We start from the raw sequence: 16,974 nt of genomic DNA, 5'->3' as shown, positions 1-16,974 counted from the left end.
ACTAACCACTGCCATTCAAGATGGCTGCAACGGTCATAATGGACAATTTATTTTTGCCAATTTTTTATTACATATGAAAACATTTGGTGTCACATCACACATAATTAGACCATTAAAAATTATAATTTTTTTATCTTGAACTTATTGTTGTTGGTGTACAATTTTTCAAGATGGACTCCGTGGTTGTCCTGGAATTAGATGAATGTGTTTGGTGTCAAATCAGGCATATTTACACATATTTCGAACCATACACTGAAACAGGTGATCTAACTTTAAACATCTGAGCTAATTTATTAGAATTAATGAAGTAAATATGTTAAGTATATATTGTTATGTAAATAAATTTGACATTGACATTGACAAATTGTCATGTTAAACAAATATAAATAAAGTTTAGCAAACTGGTGACCATTTTCAAAATGGCCGTCATGGTTGTAGTGGAGAATACATATTAGTACTAAGAACGGGTGGTGGACACAGCCAGCCAACAAGAGTCTTAGCTCTGCTAGCGCTAAACTTCTAAACACATAAAAACGTAGAAGAAGCTAATGCTAATCAGTACAATGGCTGTTGCTCATTCTGCAAAATGCTACATTTTATTGCTTTAAAATTGTATAAATATGATTACCAAAGTCAAATAAATATGATGTGACAAAGTTTATCCAAACTGTGAAAATATGTGACTTTTTATGTAAATAATTGCTTTAAAATTAGCGGAAGCTAACACTAAACATAAAAACAGCTGTTACATATTATCACTTTAAAGTTGAGTAAAAATGGTAACCAAAGTCAAAAACATATAGTGAGTCTTAAAGTTAACCCAAGTTGTGAAAATTAGTAACAATTTATGCCAATAATTGGTTTAAAAGGCTTAAAAACAGCAGCCATTTTGTGAAATGGTTGTCATCCTGAAAATTAAGTGGCTAAAGGGAAATATGAGGAGTGCCCATGCTAACTTTTATGCTTGTTTTCACATTTGACAGATTTTAACAGCACTTTGCTGCACTGATGGCAACCTGATGCTTTATGATCCTTCAATGGTTGGAGACACGAGAGGAAACAGTTTTATTTCACTTTCCTTCCTAATTAGGAAGCCACATTACATGAGTCAGAGTGTCCTCATCCATCCTGAATGGGTGCTTCTGCCGGAGGAAATGGGCATCAGGGATTTGTAATCTGGAACTTGTGTGTCGTCGTTCATGTTCCTGGCGCACAGTTTGCTGAGACACAGCAGTTCTGGCACAACACCGGCGCCGTGGGCTGGAGGGCGGCCAAAGACAGACAGAAGAAAAGGGACAAAGGGAGGACAGGGAGAAATCCAGCGTGCAAGAAGTTTTAAATATCGGCTCATTAGCCACCTGTAGACCTCTGTAATGAGCGCTCATGGATTTTTCTTTCCCTTTAATCGGGTGGATGTATAAAAAACGAACAAAAGAAAAGCCGAGTGCAACTGCTTGTTTTCCCCTCAGGTGTGTTGTACCTGCCAAAGCTGTAAGCTGTAATGCACACACCTGATCGATGTGTGTGAGTGTTTCTGTGTGGAAATGAACAGTGAAAAACTTTTCCTGCAGCATTGGCTGAGGTGAAATGCGTAGTTCCCACGAATCTGAACCAGAAGTGAGCCGCGCCACTGATCCGCCATCTTGGTAGGCAAGATGAACCATGGCAAAATGAAAGTATATTGACACTCTTCACCAATGAGGTACTGAAAGATATGTCAGCAAAACCCAAATGAGACAGAGAATGTGGCTTGTTTATTGTTGTCATAGCAACTCCATAGCAACTGTGATGACAGTAAGCTATGGATACCTACCAAGATGGCTGTCAGCTGCAAAATTCCCAGAAGAGAGAAGTCAGACGAGAACTAAGAAAAATCACAGAATTCCAGAAATTCTAAGAATTTTCATAAGATGTCGTCACTAGGTGATACTTTGTGTTTTCAAATTCAAAAGTACTTTATTGACACCAAAAGAAAATTAAATGTTGTTGTTCTTGATTTTATGAAGAATCTCTTTTTGCCTCTTCATCTCCAGAGGTCCCACAGTCGTCCCCGGAACAGAACCGGCCTTCTTCATCAGGCTGGTGAGCCTTTTTAGGTCCCGACTGTCTGGTAGACTTTGGTTGTATTTACCCAGAATGCCCTGTGCTGTAGTCCACTTCCTGCTTTTGGAGTTTCTCTGGTCCGCCTGGCGTTCTCATGTGCATTTTAACCGAACCAGAGTTCACTTCAATCAAACCGAGACCGGGGATTTCTAGGCGGACCTGTTTGGTTTTTTGGTCGTTTAGCATTCACACCTCCCCAAACAAACTGGTCTTTCTAGGCAAATGGACTGGAGTTGGATTAAAGTGGGTCAAACATGGCTAATGTGAATAAACCCTTAGATACTTTTCCAGAAAAAAACAATAAGCCAGCGACATTCTGGCTCTAATTTCTATTGTTTTTTCATCCAAACATGGGAAAACTCAAGTCAGAGCATCAAGGAATTTCAGCATCACATGAGTTTTTCATGAGAGTCTATGCAGGAATTTCAGATGTTTGCTGCTGTTCAGCCTCCAGGTGAATGTGTTGCTATCAGATCGCTAACGGCAGCAAACGCAGCAGAGTCCTTTCTCTGAGGAGTCTCTCTGTCCTCCAGGTCAAAAACCAACGTGAATATCTGCATCATGATTCTCTGCTTTGTGACGGACTGGTGATCTGTCCAGTCGAGACTCGGCCCACTGTTCACAGTAAGACAGGAGTCCTTTTCAGTCCTGACATTTCCTGAATCCAGCTCCAGGGCAGCGTCTCTCACTTCTGAAGGCTGAGAAAATAATAAAATAAAAGCAACATGTTCAAAGCTTCCTGCAGAAAAGAGTCATTTCAAAGCGTCTCAATCTTTCAAAGTAAAATATAATTCACTTTTAACGATAGAAATGAGATGAACTGGAGCCATTATACAGACTGTTGTACATAAATGTGATGCTAAAAGATAAAATACTCAGATCCTGTTGGGTATTTTCATAGAAGCAGGAAATAGATTAATACTTTAGTCAGATGAACATTTCAGTGCTGCTGCTTTGCAGTAATTATTTTATTTATTTATTTACTCAATCACCAAATTACACAATCTGACTGAAAAGGTGCAAATTAATATTTACGTCTAATCTACTCATTAAATTAAACTAAATTATCCCTTCACAAATCATTACAAAATGGAAAAAAGCCTAAACATGTCAGTTATCACTAAACAGAAACATAGAATTTAAAAAATCCAAAACCAAAAGAGAAACAACACAGTTTGAAGTTATTTAACCATCAAATAAAATTCAGTGTTTTGACTTTAGTCTCAGAATTCAGATTTTAAAATGTCTGAAATCTGGGATTAATTTCAAATTTGTGCTTATAAGAAGTCAGAAATGTGGAATTAAATAAAAAATTCAGATTAGGAAAAGTCAGAATTCTGAAATTAAGTCAGAAAAGTTGGATTAAAGTAAAATTTCTGATAATAAAATGTCAGAATTCTGAAAAAAGTAAATTATTTCTTTTCAGTGGCCCTAATCTTCTTCTTAGTTACCAGACTTTTTTTTTTTTTTAAAGCAAAAAATTAAAATCCCTGGGCCTGAACAGCTGTGCTGCAGTTTTCCTTCAGTGTCTCTGCTTAGTAAATAATGTGTGAACCAGGAAGCCTCCATAAACTCTGACGCTTGAACACGTTCCTGACACCCGGCTGGTTTTTCTGCTGACGCAGCAGAATTTGGACACCTGGCTGTTCAGCAGAGATCAGAGAGAAACATTAACGAGATTCTCCTCAGATTCAGGATTCTTTGTCTCTGACTCTTTTATTTTAACTTTTTTTATTTGCTCAGCCAAACGTGAGATTATAATCTCAACTCCTTTTCTATTGGCGCTTCACAGAAAATGCAGAAAATCTTAATTTGAAAAACATTTTCTTTCTTTCATATCTCTGCCAGTGAAAGGAGGACAGATGGTGTTTTACAAGCCATAACAGAAAATAAAGCTGACAGGCTGATTTCATACGCTGCAGATATCTGCATCCTTTATTCTGCAGAAGAAAAGCGAAACAACGCTCTCGCCTTTCTCTCCAATTCCTCTGTGTTTTCCAGACAGCCTGCAGCTCGGCTTCGCTTTCACATGTATACAGATTTTATTACGCTTCCCAATCATTATCATAATTTTATGAGTTTTCTGTCACATCCGTTCTGGAAAGCGGTCGTCTGATGACCGAACGGCGGCTCCACGCTGACAACACAAATCTGTTTTTTTTTTCTAACGCTGTCACCATCCTTCAGTTTAATTTGAGAGATCACCAGCGTACTTAGCCACAAGCATCGCTGCAATTATTCAATAAGGCGGCCATGTTTGGTTCGTCAGATGTCACGCAGACGAACATCTTCTCTTTCAACCCAAAACTCAGCTACTAAACGTAGCCGACCGGTACCTGGGAACCCGCTAACAGGACGAAGAAGAAAAAATGATTTTGACTTTTTCCTCTGATGTTAATCTTTATGAAAAAGTCAAAATTCTGAGAAAAAGTCTGAACTCTGTGGAAAAGTCAAGACTGCAGAAATTCTGAGAAAGTCGGTTGAAACTAATTTGGTCTGATTTTGTGAAGTAAATTGACCTCTGGAAACATTTATCAAAACCTTTTAAAGGGGCAGGTTAATGTAAAATTGACTTTTTTGAGATTTCCATCATGGTATGATGTTATTCTCATCAAAAACATTCCTGATGTGATGCCTTTATATTCTTGATTTACCCATTAATCTTGATAGCAACTATTCAGCTGTGCAAAATGCCTGGTTGGACCTAGCTCCGCCTTCGAAATTCAGCTCCTCCCCCTCTCAGCTCCTTCAGACTAGCCAGCAGCAATTAGCATCTGCTGAGCTTATTATAGGAGCTACTTCTCAGTGAGAAACTTTGCTGGTGGAAACTTTGCTAAAGGGTAAACAGAGGTGATGACTTCCTGGAGGCGGAGCTTCAGAAAGAGCAGGAGTTCTTAAAGAGACAGAGACCTAATTTCAAGGCATTAAATCAGGAAGTAAAATTTATTGTAAGTCATATTTGTTATATGTAGCATTTTTTATAACAACTGAAGATAATAGTTGCTTGATTGTGCTATAAAATGGCTCTTTGTAAACTATAAAATACTGTCCCTTTAAATGATCAAATTAGCAGTACAGGTGGAGGACTGCAGTTTTCATGGTGGCCTTCAGCTGCAGTTTGGTTGCTTCATGCCTCGAGCAGACAGAGAATATCCCCCAAAGGAAAATCTTCTCCAAACAGAGGAAGAGCAAAAACTGCAGAAAAGGACACAGAAGTTGTTTTAAACTCCTCCAGAGTGGAATAGTTTCTCCAGTATTTCTCCAGGCTTGATGACATTTAGATAAGAGGCAAAGGGCTCTCTGTTCGAGTACATAATAAAGTCTGAAACTCAAAGTGAAAGCAGATAAGTTGAAGTTATCTCCTGGAAAAGGTCAAGAGAAGCTCATGCAATTACCAAGTGGATGGAAAAATCTAAAATGCACCAGAATTAAGTCAGGAAAAAAGCTTTCCTACATGCTGGGAGGCAGAAGAGCGACTGTAAGAAATGTACTTGGAACAGAAAGTAGTAAATTATAGATAAAGTGCAACAAAATGCTGCTCAGAAATCCTTGTAATTCTTCAATATCACAGCTGCTTAAAAATTCATAGTGACATTTATACTCCATTAATTCAGTTTTAGATTAATATTTTCCAGAATATACGACACAGATGAGAAGTATCCAAATGTTTTTATGACTTCTGGGGTAAAATTGTCAAGTTAAAATTAATCGAGGGCAACAAAATTCTTAGTTTTTTAATTAAAAATGTGGTTTTATTGAGTTTGGTTTGGCTACAAAAACACTAAACATGCTGTGTTTTCATAAAATAAACTACAGTCATCATAATCACATTGATCCGAAAATTAAGGACAACTGCCTCATCAAAAGAAACAAGAAACATCAAAAGTTCCTAATATTTTTTTTTGGGTTTGATTGGTTTTATTTGACTTTTATCCAATTAGATGAGCCACAGAAACAGAAAATGAGTCTCATTTATCAAAATGTAATGGATAATTGTGCAAAAATCTTTGCAAATTTCACATTTTTAAAGTTTTTGTACTTCCATTTTGGTTCAACAGCTTCTAAAAACAACAAAAGCACTTAATAAAAAACACCTAGCTGTTTTTCGATAAGAAGTTGATGTTTTTTGGTGTCTCGAAAATAAGCTGTTTGAAAAACTTCTGGATTGTTAAGTAACATTCCATCGTTACCTAGCAACCACAGCCCGTTACCTAGCAACATCCAGTGTATTTGGTCAGCTAGTTTTACTGCTGTATGCTGCTGGTAAAGATAAGAGTTTTGTTGTTGACTTTCCATCCAGAAACCACTTGTTGGATTCTTGTTGGTTGTGCAGGAGGCTCCACTTCTGCTTTTCAAAGATGAATGGTTGTTTAATTGCGTATGTCTTTGTAGCCATTTTCACGTGGGAGTGTAAACGTTGAGTTGTGAGACATGGCCAGCAGAAGGTTATGTGGATTTAAAGTGACAAGAGGTTCTAAAACAGTGAAAAATCTCACTGATCATTTTGTGGCAAAATGTAACAAACATGTTTGTATCATTCAAGGAAACATAACAGGTCACTTTTAAAGTCACTGAATGCTCCTGGTCCTATTTGTTATAAAATTAAACTAAAGAAATATAAATGTGCAAATGGCAGGTATGAATTTAAAGGAGCGGCCATCTTGAATCGTGCTTTGGGAGCCACATGACATCATTCCAGGGGCCGTAAACGGCCCCCGGCCCACAGCAGACATCCTGACTGTGATGGAAACAGAAGCGAGTTATTTACAGTGTCTGGGTCAGATGATGTCCCTTCAGACCGGCTGAATACATGGCCACGGCGCTTCTATTTACAGAGAGCACTTGAATGCCTCACTTGTGTCTCTGAATGTCTGGATCTGAGACTCTCTGCTGAAAATGTAGATTTTTATAATAGATTTTTTTAAAGTAATTTAAATAATGCCACGTGACTCTGACTTCACATTTGTCATCTCAAGGCATTTATAAAAGAAAATAATTTGTTTGTAACTTTATTGTGTTAAAGCAGGATTGGTGCAATGTAATGAATATTTATTATTCCTAATGGCTTGTTTACTTTTGTATCTTTGTAATTGAAATAAAGGTTATTTTATATCTCATAAAAGTTTTTGAAATTAGGGATTTTTTTATTGGTGTTCTGACAGACAGTTCAAAATATAAAACCTTAAAGTAAATAATTATTTAAGTCAAATAATTGACTTATTTTTTATTTGAGACTTACATAAATCATTTAAATCTATTTATTGACTTAAATTAATTATTGACTTAAAATACTAGTTGATTTTTTTCTTAAATAAAAAAAATGGTCATAAGTGAAATAAACTGCCAGTGGAACTAATATTTTTTAATCAATATTAAAGAATAACTGGCATAAAACAAGCTCCTTTCTGAAAATTTCTCATAAGTTAGTTTTGTTTCATGTCAAAATAAGAAATAGAAATTGACAATTTAAATACAATTTTGTGTTTTTACCAAACATGTACATTGCAATCAATAAATAAACAATTTCTCCTGCTGGCTTTGGGTATTAAATGCTAATAAAATATGATAAATCACAATAATCTTTATTTGTTCTCCAAATGATATATTTTCCATTTTTACTTAAACCTTCATGAACCAGAGCACAGATCGCTGAGTAAACTGTAATCTGACATTTTCCATGCTTCTGAATGGTTTTGGACCAGAACCAGTTCCAGAAGTGAACCCAGAGAACAGAAACCTCCTGTGACCCTCAGCGCGCCGTGTTTGGGCTGGTGGGGATGCATTTCTCCTCTGTGCATATTGTGGAAGCGTTTTAGGCCAACATGAATTAGTAATGAAACACCAAGTAACAGCAAGAGCAAGTTCTAAATATTTCATCCCTCCAGTCCTGCGACCCAAAATCTAACAGCAGCAGTGGCTCCAACATAACAATGCAATAAATAAACTTGTTTCCACTTTAATGATTTAACTCCAGACTTTGTTTGTGCTCAGTTTGACTCTTTAAACTTGCAACAAAAATCATCCAATCTTCAACTGGGAAGTATTTTTTTTCTTCTTCTTCTTCTTTCTTTTTTTATTTACCCAAAATCCACAAACAAGTGAACAAGTTTAAATGCTTCAACACGACTAACAGAAGTGATTTCTCTAAATTCGATATACTTTTAGTAACAACTGTAGTTTGAAAATTATGGTAAGCATCTTTAGTTCACATTTTAACACAGTAGTTGTGTTTCCATTGACAATAAAACTATGAACATTGGAATTAAAAAATAATGGAAACACAGCAACAAAAAAACAAAACATGGTTTTTGACAAAAAGTTTTAGGATGAGGTGATTTTTTTGGCTTTATGTTCTTAAACAGGATGTTACTACTGGCAGAAACGACAAAGAAGACTGGAACTGGTAGGAAGGTGATGGTACTGCATGTTCTTTTAATGGCTTACCGCATTAAACGTGTTAATGTGTGATTTTATTTGCACGTCTTTATTTAACGTAAGCACTACAATTATGAAAATGTGGGTGTTTTTTTGACATTAGAGTAATACTGACAAAGTTTTGTCCACATTTGTGGTGGAAACTCAGATAATGACCACAAAATTTCACAAACTGGAATTACTGAAATAAATTCGCCATTTCAGCCATTTTGAAATGTATTATTTTATAAAAAAAATGCAATGGAAATGCTTTTTTTTTTTTACATCACTAGTTGCATGATCAACAACAGGACGTTTACTACTGACAGAAATGACGAAGAAGACTTTACTGTCGTAATATTATGACTTTATTCTGAAAATATTGTGATTATTCTAGCAATATTTTTACTTTATTCTCATATTAGGACTTTATTCTGATATATCTATTTTATAATATCACTTTATTGTTGTAATATATTGATAAAAATGAAGTTGTTTGGAAAGTTTTCAAAAAATAAAAGTACAGGAGTCACTATACGTATGTGATTATATATATATATATATATATATATATATATATATATATATATATATATATATATATATATATATATATTAGTGCCACAGTGTTTTTGAGGCCTTTTTCCAGGTCATGCTTTGAGCTCTTAAATCAAACTTTCCTGCAGGAAAACCTGTTGCCTTCCTGGAGGCTGTGATGCTGCAGACGAGCTGCTGTTCTCAGGTCTGACTGCCAAACATGAGCTATGTGCAGCACAAAGAGGAGGGCTCCTTTCGCGACCCTCATTAATAGTCGAAAGCGGTGGCACCATCTAATTATGAAGCTCATCCATCAAGCGTAACAAGGACCGTCATCGGTATTTAGTTGGGCATAAAAGCCGCCGCGTTCTGCTTTATATGCTAAGCGAAATGCCACAAAGAGTTTGCGAGTTCCCAATCTCTCCTCTAATGGCTTTTCCATAATTTAATGAATGATGTATTACACGGAGCCGGGAACCTTGGAGAGAAAGGGGACGAGCCGAGAGAGACAAACAGAAGTCACCGACAGTAATTTACTGGGAACTGTTGACCTGCGTGACGGACGGAGGTAGAGGACGAACAGGACAACCACGGCGTCCATCTTGAAAGATTGTAAAAATAAGTTCAAAATCAAAAAATTATCCATGAATATGATTTTTTATGGGTCCAGTTATGCATGATTTGAAACCAAAGTGATAAAAAAAAGAAACAAGCATAAAGGTTTCCATGCTCATCTTGCTCACCAGTAGAAACATCAACTGCCAACCATATTTTTGAAATATGGCTACCAGATTTCCTTTATGACTTTGGCAGCCATCTTGAATTTTGTAGTGGCTAACAGAGATTATTTTTCAAAAAAGTGAACATTCTTGCATCAGCATGTGAAAGATTTTGCTGAAACATTCAATTATCTGCTGCACTAATGGTGACCCCAGCAGATCGTAATGAGCTTTTTGTGATTGGCTGTCATCTGAAAGCAAAGGCCGACTCTCCTGCTAATCAACACGTCTTAACGCTAATGACCAAGCTGATGGTCCATGCAGAGCGGAGAACATGGCTGCCAGCTGAGGCCATCGCCTGGCCGCCGCTGCCAGGGGTAACGCCACTGTTTTAACACTTTTCCCACTGGGATGATTAAACACCTTAAATCTCACTCAATACATGATCTGACACGTGCTCAACTATTCAGACTCTTTGTCTACGCAAAGATGAATTTGCATTGCAAAAACATTATTTTTACAGATTTTTTCCATAAAAAACATGTAAAAAACAGCAGAAATCCACTTTAAAGACTATTTTTTCTACAACATTTTACAAACATCTTCTGAAATGTGAAAGAAAATGCTTTTGATCTGGTTAGTTATTCAAAAATAATTGAATTTTATTTTAAAATGGCATCTTCTGTTGAGTATTCGTTACCCAATCAATTTATATATAATCACAGTATGATAGCTTAACCTTTTTTAATTCTGCACCTAAAACTTAACCAAAGTATGAAAAAACTAAAACTAATTAAATACTAAATAATTTTTAACTAATAATATCTTATAAAAACTAGCAAACATACTCTAAAAACTATTTTCACCCTGTTACATTTCGCAGGTTTAAGTTGTGTGGTCTATGAATCCTTTTCTGTTAATGTTTTTATATTTGTTTAGCTGAAATATTACATAGTTTTAGAGTCAAAGTAATTTTTCTCCCACACTTTCCACAGGCTTTTCCATCAGCTGTTCTTCTACAGCCACACACAACAGCTGCATCTGTAATGAGCATCGTGAGCAAATACCCTGATGCAATTTTCTCCGAAGATGAAGCAGATTATCGGGTAAAGTCACTTCAGAATAATTACAGCATCCAGAAATGAATGAGTGAGCGTTTGGGCCGTCGCGTGCAGCAGCTGCTCCTGATCGCCGCTCGCAGCTGCAGAAACTCACGCGTGGTTCATCATAAACAACCACTAAGATTTGTGTTTGTCGGTGCCGTTCTCCTGGGCGCCGGATCATTTCGCACCACCAACACATGTGCATTGAAATTCTGTTACGGGGCCGCAATTTCTCCCTCTAATGAAGCCATTACTTTGCTTGTATCAGGTTTGGTAGTGTGAGGTTAATGGCTTCATTAGGCAACAAATCGCCACCCAGGGCTTGTGGAACGCACTTTGCCTTGACGCCTCTGCTATATTTCACCGCCTGCCATCTCTGAAAGTATTAAATTATAAGGAAAACAGATTAGAGCGGGCTAACAATGTGGAATGCTTTCATTTCCAAATGGATAGAGGGAGACGATTTGCAGTACAAAGATATTAATGATTCAGAAATACAAAGACAGGGTGTCCAAGGAATTACAGAATTGGTTTCATAGATTTATTTTGTGCCACTTTTGAGAGATTTTCACTGAGATGTTTCTCTCAGTGTCTTAAAAAAATGAAAAGATGGCTTCACTTTGCTGGATAATTCAGGAATTCAAGGGGAACCTGTTATGAAAAATTCACTTTTTGCATATTTTTTAACTTCAGATTGGGTCTCAACAGTCTAACTATTAAAAAAACAATAAGTTAAGTTTTTTTGGTGTCTGGAAAATGAGCCATTTGAGAAACATCACAACTGTTGACTCACATTCCATGAGTCGTTACCTAGCAACACCAGAAGCCAGCCTGTTGCCTAGCAACCCAAGAAGAACTCGAGCACGTTTGGTCAGCTGGTTTTACAGCTGTATGCTGGAAAAAACAAGTGTTTTGCTCTTGACTTACCATCCAGAAACCACTTGGTGCATTCTTGCGGGTCGTGAAGGAGGCTCCACTTTTGCTTTTCGAAGATGTACAGTTAAGTAATTGCACATCTGTTTGCCTATTTGTAGATTTTTTTTCATAGAGTTCATCTAAATTATTCTAAATAAAGTGCAGTTTGAGGAGCTGAAATACCAAGGAACAATTCTGCTTAGATCCCTTCAGACTAGTGGCAGCAGCAGTTAGCAAACTGCATTTCTGCAAACTGCATTTCTGCTGACCTCATCATAAAGGGAGACCTCATCATAAAGGGAGAGTGTGAGTTCCTAAAGAGACAGAGACTAATTCCAAGACCTCAGATAAGGCTATGAAGAGAAGCCATGTTTATTTTAATCTGTTTTTGATCTGTACATCATTTTCATAACAATTGAATGCAACATTGTTACTTGATTGTGCTTTAAAATGTCTCTATGTATCTGGAAAATACATAATACTGTCCCATTAACTCTATTGGTTGGTGTTTGGAAATTAATTTTCCTTGCTTATGATTGGCTGAGATAGTTTACTGTAGATGTTAGCTTCTGTGGTGGTGCCAAGTTGGTTTCTACTGGGCATATTAATGCATATAAAAGGTATATTTTGAGTTTGAACTGTCAAAATAGACACAAATAATAAAATATACATAGACAGGACCCAGATCAAAAGCCGAGGAGAATTAATAAGTCTTTAAAGATTTAAAAGATGCTGCTCTGATATGCACTGGCAGACTGTTGCAGAGTGCAGGAGGAGCCGCCTGAAGGCTCTTCAGCCAAAGAGCCGTGTCCGGGACGGAGGCTGGAAGATGCTGCATCTGGGTCTGGACCCAGACCAACAAACGGCCGAGAAGTGGAGCAACACATTAATTCACAATGACTACAGTTCTGGATAACAAACTTTCTTTACAACTCCAAGCTGATCACAAATATAAAAGTCAACAACTCTCTTTGACCGCTAACAGAAGCAAAGATTCGAGGAATTGGTTAACCAGAGGTTTATGACGTGTTTAGCAGTAAATTCTGACATAATAGTTCAAAAAACATAACAGGAATTAGAGAAAACCTGAACAAAAACAACGCTAACAGAATATAAAGATGTGTTTGCAGCACCAGGAGAGACTAAATTAATCTTTTCTGCAGTCTAAGAGTCTGAAGTTCAGGATGTACCGCTCCAGGATAATGAAGAGGATTTTTAAACAAATGGAGGCTTGAATGAAGTAAGCAAACCTGTGCAGATTTCTCTGCTGTTGTGGGTTTTATTATTTATCTTTTTCAACTCTTACAGATATTTCTGCTGATTATTCACATTCTTGTTATTATGCATATTTTCATACATTATTTTCTCCGTTTGCCCCTGGGTGTTACTTTTGTTTTTTCATAAATTTCAGAGTATTTTTACTCGGCTCTTTGTCATTTCCTTTCCTGTCTCTCCCTTTTCCTACAGAGATATAAAGTTTATTTTCCAACTGCTTCTTCCTGCATTTTATTCTGAATTTGGTTCTTCTAGCTGGATTCATCAATGCAGCTGATAAAAGATTCAGTTTAATGCCAAGGAGAACCCTGAATGGGGACTGATGATGTTTCCTTGAACAGGTCAGGTCTGTGGTCGGCACAAAACACATTCAAAATTATTCTTAGATAAAGAGATTGTACCTGTTTCAGGGTGTTTTGTCACTTTAAATCCAAATAAATCCCCAAATCAATGTGTTTACACTCGCACATTTTCATGTGCGAGTGTAAACACATTGAAAATGTGTAAACACATTGAATGTTTGAGCAATTATACAACTGTACATCTTTGAAAAGCAGAAGAGGAGCCTCCTGCACAACCAAGAATGCAGCAAGTGGTTTCTGGATGGAAAGTCAACAACAAAACATTTGTCTTTTCCAGCCAAACGGGCTGGAACAACGCTGGGGTTGCTAGGTAACGGGCTGAGCTCTGGGGTTGCTAGGTAACAGGTTGAGCTCCGCTGGGGTTGCTATAGTAACAGCAGAATGCGACTCAACAGTTGGGATGTTTTGAAGCGGCTCATTTTCCCTGGTTGCCAACCAGAAGCGATCTGCGTCACTGAACCGCCATCTTGGTAGGAAACGCAGCGCAAAGCATAGATGAAACATGGCTTCCAGACCAACAAAAAGAAACAAAAAAAGTTTAAGACTTGTGTTTAAGTGTTTTGTTTTTCAGATTTTAGATTTATTCATTATTATTTGTATTATTGTTGAGTATTTTATGTTTTGCAAGGACCCTGTTGGAAATGAGATGCTACATCGCAAAGGGTTATCCTCAAAACAATTAAATAAAAATAATAAGTGTAATGGATTTATGTTGTTTGTAAGTTAGAGAGCTTGTTCTAAACTTGTAGTTTGTTTATTGTTGTCATAGCAACTGCCTTGACAGTTAGGGATATCTACCAACATGGATGCCAGTTAAGTGTGACATCACATGAGAACCAAGTATTTTAGCTGTTTTCAGAAGCAGTAGAAACCCAAATGGACGTTTAAAAACAAGTAAAAGGTGAATTTTTCATAACGCATCATTTTTGATGCATGTTGCAAAAGTATTCACTGAGAAATACTTTAATATTTATGACATCTAAATATCAAACCCCACTATAAAGTTCAAAAGCCTACTCATGCAATTTAAAATGCTGGTAATGAAGGACACACATGCGTTCCTCCTTCCTGCTCCGGAGTGCAGAGATTTCCTATAAGACAAGCTTCTCTCATCTGCGCTCGTTTTTCTGGAGCCGTTGGACGGGAGATAAATGGAGCGTGGAGCCATAAAAACCGTCACAGTTTCAAACGCAGCTCGTTCATTCATGCAGCAAGAACACGACTAAACAGACAGCGACTCATGGCGGACTGCGGGTTGGAAACAGGGAGGATTCCTCTGGCAGTAAAAATGAAAATAAACTGGCAGAAAGAGGCTACACTCTGTAAATAACTATAAGGCTGTTTCAGGGAGGTGAGATCTGATCTAATCATAAAGTCAAAATATCTCCTGAATTAATCCTGAATTTTGTTTAATCATATTTGTGATTGGGGAATAAATCTGAAGCTTTGGATTGATATCCAGCCCAAAGGAGCAGCTTCATAAATACAACTACTCAAAAAACATAATCAAAATGTTATGAAACTAAATTAAATTTTCTTTTTTATGTGTTTTAAATTGGTTTGGAAAGATAAAACTTTCCCCCGCATTTAATTAACAAGTCCCTGCACATTTCAAATGATTTTCTCTGAAAACTTTCACAAGAAGCAGCCAGAGAAACAGAACAATTTGTTCTGCTTAATCTTCATGTGAGATTGGAGGCAAAGATATTTTTCCATTTTCATCAGTCGGATGAAGCTGATTCTTACAGTTGGTTTTACTGTAAAACAGAAGCTTTTTCCTGTTCTTAGAGCTTTAATTAACCTTTCTTACAAAAATGTTTAACCTTTTTAGTGATGTTTAATGTTGTAAATGAAAGGAAAATTAGCTTTTTGTTATTAAAGCTTTGAAAAGTTCATTATTGTCTTGAAAATGAAGTTAAATTATAACAATGCAGCGTGAACATTTAGTTTAATAAACTGGCAACAGATTATTATTATCATCATAACACAAACATCACAATGTGAAGGTAATAACTTCAGATGGATGAATAGTAAAGGTTTGCTGCTTTCCTGACTGAGATATATATGCAATTTCATTAAAACTGCTGAAACTCCTGCAAAATTAAATAAAGAAAAGATTTCTGGAAGAAATGTCATCTCTAGTAGCTCTCAATCATCTCCCACTGCAACCAGTTTGCAAAGGAATCAGTATAAAGTCATCTGCTTAATGACTGCTCTGTTGCAACTCAAACAAATACAAAAAATAAAAAATTATTGGAGTTTGTTTTATGTTAACTAGTTATAGCAGCTGTGGTGCAGTGCTAATGCTGAAAATAAAATATAAGTTCAAATTGGTTAAATGTTATCTCTGATGTTCATTTTCTGATTGGCTGCCAGTAAAATTCATCCACTTTACTCCTGAAGTTAGCATAGCGAGCTAGCATTTGCTAGCATAGAAAGCATTGCTGTCAGAGCAACTATTGCAATGCTTTGCTGCCATGTGCATTTGCTTCCTATGCTAATGCTTATTTATTTACATCATCGTGGAGATCTAGAATTGGATGTTATGAGACAAAACCTGTGGTATATGAATGGAATAATTATTAAGTAATAAATAAAAAATGCTTTTCTTCACGTATTTTGTGGCGTTAATGCTCAGATGAAGCTGCTTTCTGTCCAAATCGAATTTCTCCCGCAGTCGCCTGAATGTAAATGACTGGTGAGCAGCTCGCTGCCGAGTCCCTCGCGTTTTATTCCTTCAGCTCCCGTCTCCTCACACGAAAACAATCAGGCCATGACGGATCCACAGATGACATATTACAGGGAAAAAGCTCCAATCATTGGATAATGAAAACCAATCAATCACGTATAGGTAAGCTGGGCATGTGTGGCAACAATGAGCGCTCTTCTGGTTTCTGGCAACTCTTTGATTAATGCCTGGCCTCGCTTCGCCCGGTGTCCGGGGCTCCCATAAAACTTTACGGCCGACTGTCTGGAGACCTCATTTTCCTCCGCTTCAGTCCTCCACGCCGTCTCCGTTCGCCGGATGATGCCTCCCAGCTGACCCGGCCTGTAATGCCACTATTAATAGTGTTGCCACAGTGATTAATCACAAACCCAAAGCTCACGCCGTTGTGTGGAACAATAGTGTTTCTTTTTGAAAAAGCCCCTTTTGTTGCCCTTGATTTGACTCACATTGGCGCCGCTACGCCCCGCATTAAAAGCAATCATTGTTTCAGATCATGAAAAACTGATGGATTTCTCTTTAGAGAAAGCAAATTGAAGTGGTATTGTGCTTATGTTGCATATCATTGCACAGCCAGAGGTGACATGTGGGTTTAACAAATGAGATGAGGTGTGACAGAACAGATATTATGAAAGTTAATTTGGGCCCTGGGGGGAAGTGGATCACTGCAGCAACAGTGTCAGTGAAATAATTCAACAGGAAACTACAAAGAAAAGGAAAATCCACATTTATTGGCTCCCTGTCTGTTAATAATTCATACAGCCCCTTTACTCCAACAGGACAAACTTCTGGTAAGACATCACACAGAAGACTCTTGGACC

This window comes from Poecilia formosa, unplaced genomic scaffold (genome assembly GCF_000485575.1).
Source record: "Poecilia formosa unplaced genomic scaffold, Poecilia_formosa-5.1.2 Scaffold47, whole genome shotgun sequence".
In the NCBI taxonomy this organism is placed as follows: domain Eukaryota; kingdom Metazoa; phylum Chordata; class Actinopteri; order Cyprinodontiformes; family Poeciliidae; genus Poecilia; species Poecilia formosa.
Note: the sequence above shows the minus strand (reverse complement) of the source record.